A 12,842-nucleotide genomic window follows, 5' to 3' on the forward strand; every position below is an offset into this window, starting at 1 on the left:
AAAATCACACTGTAGGACCCAGAATATGACCAAAAAACCTGAAAAACGTGGAAAATTAAAAATTAACACTGAAGGACCCGGAATATGGCAAGAAAACCTGAAAAATGAGGAAAATTAAAAACTCACACTGAGGGACACAGAATATGGTGAGAAAACCTGAAAAATGAGGAAAATTAAAATCTCACACTGAGGGACACAGAATATGTTGAGAAAACCTGAAAAAAAGTAGAAAATTAAAAATACAAGCTGTAGGACCCAGAATATGGGGAGAAACCCCGAAAAAAGTAGAAAATTAAAAACTCACACGGAAGGACCCCAAATAGGCGAGAAAACCTGAAAAATTTGTAAAATGAGAATGATCACACTGTAGGACCCAGATTTGCAAAAAAAAAAATTGAAAAACGTGGAAAATGAGAAAATCACACTGTAGGACAAAGAATATGCCGTGAAACCCTGAAAAACGTGAAAATTAAAAATACACGCTGTAGGACACAAAATAGGTCGAAAAACGCTGAAAAATTAGAAAAGTAAAAACTAACACTGAAGGAACCCAAATATGGCGAGAAAACCTGAAAAAGGTAGAAAATGAGAAAAATCACAATGTAAGACCCAGAATATTACGAAAAACCCTGCAAAACGTGGAAAATTAAAAAATCACACTGAAGGACCTGGAATATGGCGAGAAAACCTAAAAAACGAGGAAAAATAAAAACTCACACTGAAGGACCCTGAATATGGCTAGAAACGCTGAAAACGTGGAAAATTAAAAATACACGCTGTAGGACACAGATTATGGCGAGAAACCATGAAAAAAAAGTTGAAAATTTAAAACTCACACTGTATTACCCAGAGTATGGCGAGAAATACTGAAAAACGTAGAAAATTAAAAATTCACACTGAAGGACCCCAAATAGGGCGAGAAAACCTGAAAAAGGTTGAAAATGAGAATAATCAAACTGTAGGACCCAGAATATGTCGAGAAACCCTGAAATCGTGGAAAATTAAAAATATACACTATAGGACCCAGATTATGGCGAGAAACCCTGAAAAAAGTAGAAAATTAAAAACTCACACTGAAGGACCCCAAATATGGCAAGAAAACCTGAAAAAAGTGGAAAATGAGAAAATCACACTGTAGGACCCAGAATTACGAAAAACTTGAAAAACGTGGAAAATCAGAAAATCACACTGCAGGACCCAGAATATGCCTAGAAACCCTGAAAAACGTGAAAATTAAATATTCACAGTCAGAAGCAGATTATGGCGAGAAACCATGAAAAGTGGACAATTAAAAATTCACACTGTATTACCCAGAATATGGCGAGAAATACTGAAAAACGTGGAAAATTAAAAATTCACACTGAAGAACCAGGAATATGGCGAGAAAACCTGAAAAACGAGGAAAATTAAAAACTCACACTGAAGGACCCAGAATATGGCGAGAAAACCTGAAAAAGGAAGAAAATTAAAAACTCACACTGAAGGACCCAGAATAAGGGGAGAAAACCTGAAAAAGGTGGAAAATGAGAAAATCACACTGTAGGACCCAGAATATGACGAAAAAACCTGAAAAACGTGGAATATTAAAAATTCACACTGAAGGACCCGGAATATGGCTAGAAAACCTGAAAAAGGAAGAAAATTAAAAACTCACACTGAAGGACCCAGAATATGGCGAGAAAACCTGAAAAAAGTTGAAACTTAAAAATACACAATGTAGGACCCCGAATATGGCGAGAAAACCTGAAAAAGGTGGAAAATGAGAACAATCACACTGCAGGACCCAGAATTGCAAAAAAACTTGAAAATTTTCGAAAATGAGAAAATCACACTGTAGGACCCAGAATATGTCGAGAAACGCTGAAAACGTGGAAAATTAAAAATACACGCTGTAGGACCCAGATTATGGCGAGACACCATGAAAAAAGTGGAAAATTTAAAACTCACACTGTATTACCCAGAGTATGGCAAGAAATACTGAAAAAAACGTGGAAAATTAAAATTCACACTGAAGGACCTGGAATACGGCAAGAAAACCTGAAAAACGTCGAAATGAGAAAATCACACTGTAGGACACAGAATATGACGAAAAAAAGCTGAAAAACGTGGAATATTAAAAATTCACACTGAAGGACCCGGAATATGGAGTGAAAACCTGAAAAACGAGGAAAATTAAAAACTCACACTGAAGGACCCCAAATATGGCAAGAAAACCTGACAAAGTTGGAAAATGAGAAAATCACACTGTAGGACCCAGAATTACGAAAAAACTAGAAAAACTTGGAAAATGAGAAAATAACACTGAAGGACCCAGAATATGCAGAGAAACCCTGAAAAACCTGAAAATTAAAATTTCACACTTACGGACATAGAATATGGCGAGAAACCATGAAAAATTGGAAAATTATAAATGCACACTGAAGGACCTGGAATATGGTGAGAAAACCTGAAAAACGAATAAAAAATAAAAACTCACACTGAAGGACCCAGAATATGGCTAGAAACGCTGAAAACGTGGAAAATTAAAAATACACGCTGTAGGACATGGATTATGGCGAGAAACCATGAAAAAAAAAGTGGAAAATTTAAAACTCACACTGTATTACCCAGAGTATGGCGAGAAATACTGAAAAACGTGGAAAATTAAAAATTCACACTGAAGGACCTGAAATACGGCAAGAAAACCTGAAAAACGTCGAAATGAGAAAATCACACTATAGGACACAGAATATGACGAAAAATATCTGAAAAACATGGAATATTAAAAATTCACACTGAAGGACCCGAAATATGGTGTGAAAACCTGAAATACGAGGAAAATTAAAAACTCACACTGAAGGACCCCAAATATGGCGAGAAAACCTGACAAAGTTGGAAAATCCAAAAATCACTTTGTAGGACCCAGAATAACGAAAAAACTAGAAAAACTTTGAAAATGAGAAAATAACACTGAAGGACCCAGAATATGCAGAGAAACCCTGAAAAACCTGAAAATTAAAAATTCAAACTTTCAGACACAGAATATGGCGAGAAACCTTGGAAAATTATAAATGCACACTAAAACCCCGGAATAAGGCGAGAAAACCTGAAAAACGAGTAAAAATAAAAACTCACACTGAAGGACCCAGAATATGGCGAGAAACCCTGAAATAAGTTGAAAATTAAAAACTCACACTGAAGGACCCCAAATATGGCGAGAAAACCTGAAAAAGGTTGAAAATGAGAATAATCAAACTGTAGGAACCAGAATTGCGATAAAACTTGAAAAATGACAAAAAAAAGAAAATCAAACTGTAGGACCCAGAATATGTTGAGAAACCCTGCAAACGTGGAAAATTAAAAATACACGCCATAGGACCCAGATTATGGTGAGAAACCCTGAAAAATAGGAAATTAAAAACTCACACTGAAGGACCCCAAATATGGCGAGAAAACCTGAAAAAAGTGGAAAATGAGAAAATCACACTGTAGGACCCAGAATTACGAAAAACTTGAAAAACGTGGAAAATGAGAAAATCACACTGCAGGACCCAGAATGTGCCTAGATACCCTGAAAAACGTGAAAATTAAATATTTGCAGTCAGAAGCAGATTATGGCGAGAAATACTGAAAAACGTGGAAAATTAAAAATTCACACTGAAGGACCAGGAATATGGCGAGAAAACCTGAAAAATGAGGAAAATTAAAAACTCCACTGAAGGACCCAGAATATGGCGAGAAAACCTGATTAACGTGTAAAATTAAAAATTCACACTGTAGAACCCAGAATATGCCGAGAAAACCTGAAAAAGTTGGAAAATGAGTAAATCACACTGTAGGACTCAGAATATGCCAAGACCCTGAAAAACGTGGAAAATTAAAAATACACGCTGTAGGACCCAGAATATGGGGAGAAAACCTGAGAAAGGTGGAAAATGAGAAAATCACATTGTAGGACCCCAGAATATTGTGAGAAACCCTTAAAAACGTGGAAAATTTAATATTCACACTGTAGGACTCAGAATATGGTGAGAAACCCTGAAGAAAGTAGAAAATTAAAAATTCACACTGAAGGACCTCGAATATGGCGAGAAAACCTGAAAAAGGTAGAAAATGAGAAAATCACACTGTAGGACACAGTATATGCCAAGAAACCCTGAAAAACGTAGAAAATTAAACCTGAGAAAAGTGGAAAATGAGAAAATCACACTGTAGGAAACAGAATGGCGAAAAAACTTGATAAACGTCAAAAATGTGAAAATCACACTGTAGTACCCAGAATATGCAGAGAAACCCTGAAAAACGTGAAAAATTAAAAATACACGATGTAGGACCAGAATATGGGGAGAAACCTTGAAAAACATGGAAAATTAATATTCACACTGTAGGACCCAGAATATGGCAAGAAACACTAAAAACTTGGAAAATTAAAAATTCACACTGTAGGACCAGAATATGGCAAGAAACCTTGAAAAACGTGGAAAATTAAAAATTCACACTGTAGAACCCAGAATATGACGAAAAAAACGTAAAAACGTTTAAAATTAAAAATTGACACTGTAGGACACAGAATATGCCAAGAAACCCTGAGAAACGTGAAAAATTAAAAATACACGCTGTAGGAACCAGAAATTTACGAGAAACCCTGAAAAAAGTAGAAAATTAAAATCTCACAGTGAAGGAACCCGAATATGGCGAGAAAACCTGAAAAACATGGAAATTAACAACTCACACTCAAGGATCTGGAATATGGCGAGAAAACCTGAAAAAATTGGAAAAGTAAAAACTCCCACTGAAGGACCTAGAATATGGCAAGAAACCCTGAAAAAAGTAGAAAATTAAAAACTCACACTGAAGGACCTAGAATATGGCAAGAAACCCTGAAAAAGGTGGAAAATGAGAATAATCACACTGTAGGACCCAGAATTCCGAATAAACTTGAAAAACGGGGAAAATTAACAACTCACTCAGAAAGACCTGGAATATGGCAAGAAACCCTGAAAAACGTGGAAAATTAAAAATACACGCTGTAGGACCCAGAATATGGGGAGAAATCCTGAGAAAGGTGGAAAATGAGAAAATCACATTGTAGGACCCAGAATATTGCGAGAAACCCTTAAAAACGTGGAAAATTTAATATTCACACTGTAGGACTCAGAATATGGTGAGAAACTCTGAAGAAAGTAGAAAATTAAAAATTCACACTGAAGGACCTCGAATATGGCGAGAAAACCTGAAAAAGGTAGAAAATGAGAAAATCACACTGTAGGACACAGTATATGCCAAGAAACCCTGAAAAACGTAGAAAATTAAACCTGAGAAAAGTGGAAAATGAGAATAATCACACTGTAGGACCCAGAATTCCGAATAAACTTGAAAAACGGGGAAAATTAACAACTCACTCAAAAAGACCTGGAATATGGCAAGAAACCCTGAAAAACGTGGAAAATTAAAAATTCATCTGTAGGACCCAAAATATGTTGGGAAACCCTGAAAAACGTGGAAAATTAAAAATTCACACTGAAGGAACTGGAATATAATGAAAAATCCTGCAAAATAAAAAACTCACACTGTAGGACCTGGAATATGGCGAGAAAACCTTAAAAAAATTGAAAAATTAAAAACTCTCATCGAAGGACCTAGAATATGGCAAGAAACCCTGAATAAGGTGGAAAATGAGAAATTCACACTGTAGGACCCAGAATTGCGAAAAAGCTTGAAAAACTGGGAAAATGAGAAAATCACACTGTAGGAACCATAATATGCCTAGAAACCCTGAAAAACATGGAAAATTAAAAATACACAAATATACGGTGTAGGACACAATATGGCGAAAAACCCTGAAAAAATAGAAAATGAGGAAAACGACACTGTAGGACCCTGAATATGCAGAGAAGCCCTGAAAAACGTGAAAATTAAAAATTCAAACTGTCGGAAACAGAATATGGCGAGAAAACTGAAAAAAATGGAAAATTAAATATTCACACTGTAGGACCCAGATTATGACGAAAAAAACTTAAAAACGTGGAAAATTAAAAATTCACATGGTAGGACCCTGAATAGGCCGAGAAACCCTGAAAAACGTGGAAAATGAAAAATACAGGCTGTAGTATCCAGAATATGGCGAGAAAACCTGAAAAAAGTAGAAAATTAAAAACTCACACTGAAGGACCCCGAATATGCCGAGAAAAACTGAAAAAGGTGGAAAATGAGAAAATCACACAGTAGGACCCTGAATAAAACAAAAATTACTTGAAAACGTGAAAAAATTAAAAATTCACACTATAGGAACCAGAAAATGGCGAAAAACCCTGAAAACCGTGGAAAATTTAAAATTCACACTGTAGGGCACAGAATAGGGCGAGAAACCCTGAAAAAAGTAAAAAATTAAAAACTCTCACTGAAGACCTAGAATATGCCTAGAAAACCTGAAAAAGTTGGAAAATGTGAAAATCACACTGTAGGACCCAGAATATGGCGAGAAACCCTGAACAAAGTAGAAAATTAAAAACTCACATTAAAGGACCCCGAATACGGCGAAAAACATGAAAAGGGTGGAAAATGATAAGACACAGTGTAGGACCCAGAATTACGAAAAAAATTGAAAAACGTCGAAAATGAGAAAATTACACTGCAGGACCCAGAATAATCCGAGAAAACCTGGAAAACTTGAAAATTAAAAATTCATACTGTCGGACCCAGATTATCTCGAGGAACCATTAAAAAGTGGACAATTAAAAATTCACACTGTATTACCCAGAATATGGCGAGAAATACTGAAAAACGTGGAAAATTAAAAATTCACACTGAAGGACCCAAATATGGCGAGAAAACCTGAAAAAGGTGGAAAATTAGAAATCACATGGTAGGACACAGAATTGCGAAAAAACTTGAAAAATGTGGAAAATGAGAAAATCACACTGCAGGACCCAGAATATGCCAAGAAACCCAGAAAAACATGAAAATTAAAAATTAACACTGAAGGACACAGAATATGGCAAGAAAACCTGAAAAACATGGAAAATTAAGTATTAACACTGTAGGACCCAGGATATGGAGAGAAACACTGAAAATTATGGAAAATCAAAAATTCATACTGTAGGACAAGAATATGGCAAGAAACATTGAAAAACATGGAAATTTCAAATTCACACTGTAGGACCCAGAATATGATGAAAAAAAACTTAAAAACGTTTAAAATTAAAAATTCACATTGTACGACCCAGAATATGGCCAGAAACAATGAAAAATGTGGAGAATTTAAATTTCACACTCTACTACACAGAATATGGTGAGAAACCCTGAAAAAAGTAGAAATTAATAAACTCACACAAAGGACCCCGAATATGGCGCGAACACCTGAAAAAGTGGAAAATGAGAAAATTACACTGTAGGACCCAGAATTATGAAAAAACTTCAAAAACGTGGAAATGAGGAAATCACACTGCAGGACCAAGAATATGCTGAGAAACCCTGAAAAACGTGGAAAATTAAAAATTCACACTGTCGGAACCAGAATATGTTGAGAAAACATGAAAAAAGTGGAAAATTAAAAATTCACACTGTATTACCCAGAATATGTCGAGAAATACTGAAAAACGAGGAAAATTAAAAATTCACACTGAAGGACCTGCAATATGGCAAGAAAACCTGAAAAACGTGGAAATGAGAAAATCACACTGGAAGACCCAGAATATGAAGAAAAAACCTGAAAAACTTGGAAAATTAAAAACTCACACTGATGGACCCAGAATATGGCGAGAAACTCTGAAAAAAGTAGAAAATTAAAAAGTCAGAGAGAGGTCCAGGAAAATGGCCAGAAAACCTGAAAAATGTGGAAAATGAGAATAATCACACTGTAGCACCCAGAAGTGCTAAAAAACATGAAAAATTTGGAAAATGAGAAAATCACACTGGAGTTCCCAGAAATACGAAAAAACTTAAAAAACGTGGAAATGAAAAAATCACACTGCAGGACTCAGAATATGCCTAGAAACCCTGAAAAAACGTGAAAATTAAAAATTCACACTGTTGGACCCAAAATATGCCAAGAAAACCTGAAAAAGTTGGAAAATGATAAAATCACACTGTAGGACCCAGAATATGACGAAAAAAACATAAAAACGTTTAAAATTAAAAATTCACACTGCAGGACCCAGAATATGGCAAGAAACCCTGAAAAAGTAAAAATTAAAATCTGACACTGAAGGACCCCTAATATGGCGAGAAAACCTGAAAAAGGTGGAAAATAAGAAAATCACATTGTAGGACCCAGAATAACGAAAAAACTTGAAAAACGAGGAAAATGAGAAAATCACACTGCAGGACTCAGAATAAGCGTAGAAACCCTGAAAAACGTGAAAATTAAATTTCACACTGTAGGACCCAGAATATGCCCAGAAAACCTGAAAAAGTTGGAAAATGAGAATAATTACACTGTAGGACCCAGAATTACGAAAAACTTGAAAAACATCGTAAATGAGAAAATCACACTGTAGGACCCAGAATATGGCGAAGAACCCTGAAAAAGTAGGAAAATTAAAAATACACTCTGTAGGACCCAGATTATGGCGAGAAACACTGAAAAAAGTAGAAAATTAAAAACACACTGAAGGACCCCTAATTTGGCGAGAAAACCTGAAAAAGGTGGAAAATGAGTATAAACACACTGGAGTAACCAGAATTGCAAAAAAAAAAAAAAAAAAAAAAAACAAAACAAAAAAAAAAAACAAAACAAAACAAAAAACATGAAAAACGTCGAAAATGAGAAAATCACACTGTAGGACCCAGAATATGCCGAGAAACAATGAAAAACGTGAAAATTAAAAATTCACACTGTTGGACCCAGAATATGGCAAGAAACCATGAAAAATGTGGAAAATTAAAAATTCACACTGTATTACCCAGAATATGGGGAGAAATACTGAAAAACGTGGAAATTTAAAAATTCACAGTGAAGGACCTGGAATATGGCAAGAAAACCTTAAAAACGTGGAAATTAGAAAATCACACTGTAGGACCCTGAATATGACGAAAAAACCTGAAAAACGTGGAAAATTAAAAATTCACACTGAAGGACCCGGAATATGGCGAGAAAACCTGAAAAACATGGAAAATTAAAAACTCACAATGAAGGATCCAGAATATGACGAGAAAACCTGAAAAACAAGGAAAATTAAATACTCACACTGAAGGACCCAGAATATGGCAAGAAAACCTGAAAAAAGTCAAAAATTAAAAACTCACACTGAAGGACCCCAAATATGGCGAGAAAGCCTGAAAAAGGTGGAAAATGTGAAAATCACACTGTAGGACCCAGAATTACGAAAAAACTTGAAAAACGTGGAAAATGAGAAAATCACACTGCAGGACCCAGAATATGCAGAGAAACCCTGAAAAACATGAAAATTAAAATTTCACACTGAAGGACCCAGAATATGGAGAGAAACCTTGAAAAAAAGGAGAAAATTAAAAACGCACAGTGAAGGACCCAAAATGTGGCAAGAAAACCTGAAAAAGGTGGAAAATGAGAAAATCACACTGTAGGAACCAGAATTACGAAAACACTTGAAAAACGTGGAAAATGAGAAAATCACACTGCAGGACCGAGAATATGCCTAGAAACCCTGAAAAACGTGAAAATTAAAAATTCACACTGTCCGACCCAGAATATGTCCAGAAACCTTGAAAAAAGTGGAAAATTAAAAATTCACACTGTATTACCCAGAATATGGTGAGAAATACTGAAAAACGAAGAAAACTAAAAATTCACACTGAAGGACCTGAAATATGGCAAGAAAACCTGAAAAACGTGGAAATAAGAAAATCACACTGTAGGACCAAGAATATGACGAAAAAGCCTGAAAAACCTGGAATTAAAAATTCACACTGAAGGACCCGGAATATGGCGAGAAAACCTGGAAAAGGAGGAAAATTAAAAACTCACACTGAAGAACCCAGAATATGCCGAGAAACCCTGAAAAACGTGAAAATTAAAAAATTCACATTGTAGGACCCAGAATATGACGAAAAAACTTAAAAACATTTAAAATTAAAAATTCACACTGTAGGACCCAGAATAGGGCGAGAATCCCTGAAAAGGTAAAAATTAAAATCTCACACTGAAGGACTCCTAATATGGTGAGAAAACCTGAAAAAGGTGGAAAATGAGAAAATCACACTGTAGGACCCAGAATTACGAAACAAATTGAAAAACGAGGAAAATGAGAAAATCACACTGAAGAATCCAGAATATGATGAAAAAAACTGAAAAACGTGGAAAATTAAAAATTCACACGGAAGGACATTGAATATGGTGAGAAAACCTGAAGAACGAGGAAAATTAAAAACTCACACTGAAGGAACCAGAATATGGCGAGGAAACCGGAAAAACATGGAAAATTAAATATTAACACTGTAGTACCCAGGATATGGCGAGAAAAACTGAAAAATATGGAAAATTAAAAATTTACACTATAGGACCAGAATATGGCAAGACACCTTGAAAAACATGGAAAATTAAAAATTCACACTGTAGGACCCAGAATATGCCGAGAAAACCTGAAAAAGTTGGAAACTGAGAATAATCACACTGTAGGAACCAAAAGTGTGGAAAAAAAAACTTGAAAAACGTCATGAATGAGAAAATCACACTGTAGGACCCAGAATATGACGAAAAAAGAACTTAAAAACGTTCAAAATTAAAAGATCACACTATACGACCCAGAATATAGAGAGAAACCCTGAAAAAAGTAGAAATTAAAAAACTCACACAAAAGGACCCCGAATATGGCGCGCAAACCTGAAAAAGGTTGAAAATGAGAAAATCACACTGTTGGACCCAGAATTACGAAAAATCTTCAAAAACGTGGAAATGAGAAAATCACACTGCAGGAACCAGAATATGCTGAGAAACCCTGAAAAACGTGAAAATTAAAAATTCACACTGTAGGACCCAGAATATGTCGAGAAACCATGAAAAAAGTGGAAAATTTAAAATTCACACTGTATTACCCAGAATATGACTAGAAATACTTAAAAACGAGGAAAAGTAAAAATTTACACTGAAGGACCTGCAATATGGCAAGAAAACCTGAAAAATGTGGAAATGAGAAAATCACACTGTAGGACCCAGATTATGACCAAAAAAACCCTGAAAAACATGGAAAATTAAAAATACATGCTGTAGGACCCAGAATATGGCGAGAAACCTTGAAAAAAGTAGAAAATTAAAAACTCACTGAGAGGACCTGGAAAATGGCCAGAAAACCTGAAAAAGGTGGAAAATGAGAATAATCACACTGTAGGACCCAAAATTGCTAAAAAAAAAAACTTGAAAAAGGTGGAAAATGAGAAAATCACACTGTAGTTCCCAGAATTATGAAAAAAAACTTCAAAAACGTGGAAATGAAAAAAATCACACTGCAGGACCCAGAATATGCTGAGAAATCCCGAAAAACGTGAAAATTAAAAATTCACACTGTCGGACCCAGAATATGCCGAGAAAAACTGAAAAATTTGGAAAATGAGAAAATCACCCTGTAGGACCCAGAATATGATGAAAAAACTTAAAACCGTTTAAAATTAAAAATTCACACTGTAGGACCCAGAATATGGCAAGAAACATTGAAAAACGTGGAAAATTTAAAATTTACAATGTAGGACGCAGAATATGGCGAGAAAACCTGGAAAAGTTGGAAAATGAGAAAATCACACTGTAGGACCCAAAATTGCGAAAAAACTTGAAAAACAACGAAAATGAGAAAATCACACTGCAGGACCCAGGATATTCCTAGAAACCCTGAAAAACGTGGAAAATTAAACATACACGCTGTAGGACCCAGAATATGGCAACAAACCCTAAAAAAGTAGAAAATTAAAAACTCACACTGAAGGACCTCGAATATGGCGAGAAACCATGATAAAAGTGGAAAATTAAAAATTCACACTGTATTACCCAGAATATGGCGAGAAAACTGAAAAACGTGGAAAATTAAAAATTCACACTGAAGGACCTGCAATATGGCAAGAAAACTTGAAAAATGTGGAAATGAGAAAATCACACTGTAAGATCCAGAATATGACGAAAAAACCTGAAAAAACCTGAAAAATTAAATATTCAACCTGTAGGACCCAGAGTATGGCAAGAAACACTGAAAAATGTGGAAAATTAAAAATTTACACAATAGGACCAGAATATGCCAAGAAACACTGAAACAAGTGGAAAATTAAAAACTCACACTGAAGGACCCAAAATAGGCCAAAAAAACCTGAAAAATATGGAAAATGAGAAAATCACACTATAGTACCCAGAATATGGCGAGAAAACCAGAAAAAAGTAGAAAATTAAAAACTCAAACAGAAGGACCCAGAACAAGGCAAATAAACCTGAAAAGGGTGGAAACTGGGAATATTACACTGTAGGACACAGAATATGGCGAGAAAACCTGAAAAAGTTGGAAAATTTGAAAATCACACTGTAGGACACAGAATTGCGAAAAAACTTGAAAAAGTTCGAAAACGAGAAAATCACACTGTAGGACCCAGAATATGCCGAGAAACCCTGAAAAAAGTAGAAAATTAAAAACTCACACTGAAGGACCCCGAATATGGCGAAAAAATCTGAAAAAGGTGGAAAATGAGAAAATCACACTGCAGGACCCAGAATATGCCCAAAAACCCTGAAAAACGTGAAAATTAATAATTCACACTGTCGGACCCACAATATGGTGATAAATCATGAAAAAAGTGGAAAATTAAAAATTCACACTGAATATGGCGAGAAACACTGAAAAACTTGGAAAATTGAAAATTCACAGTGTAGGGCACAGAATATGGTGAGAAACCCCGAAAATCCCTGCATT

This window comes from Mus caroli, unplaced genomic scaffold, assembly GCF_978045245.1.
Source record: "Mus caroli unplaced genomic scaffold, Mus_caroli_1 scaffold_37, whole genome shotgun sequence".
NCBI classification, from domain to species: Eukaryota; Metazoa; Chordata; class Mammalia; order Rodentia; family Muridae; genus Mus; species Mus caroli.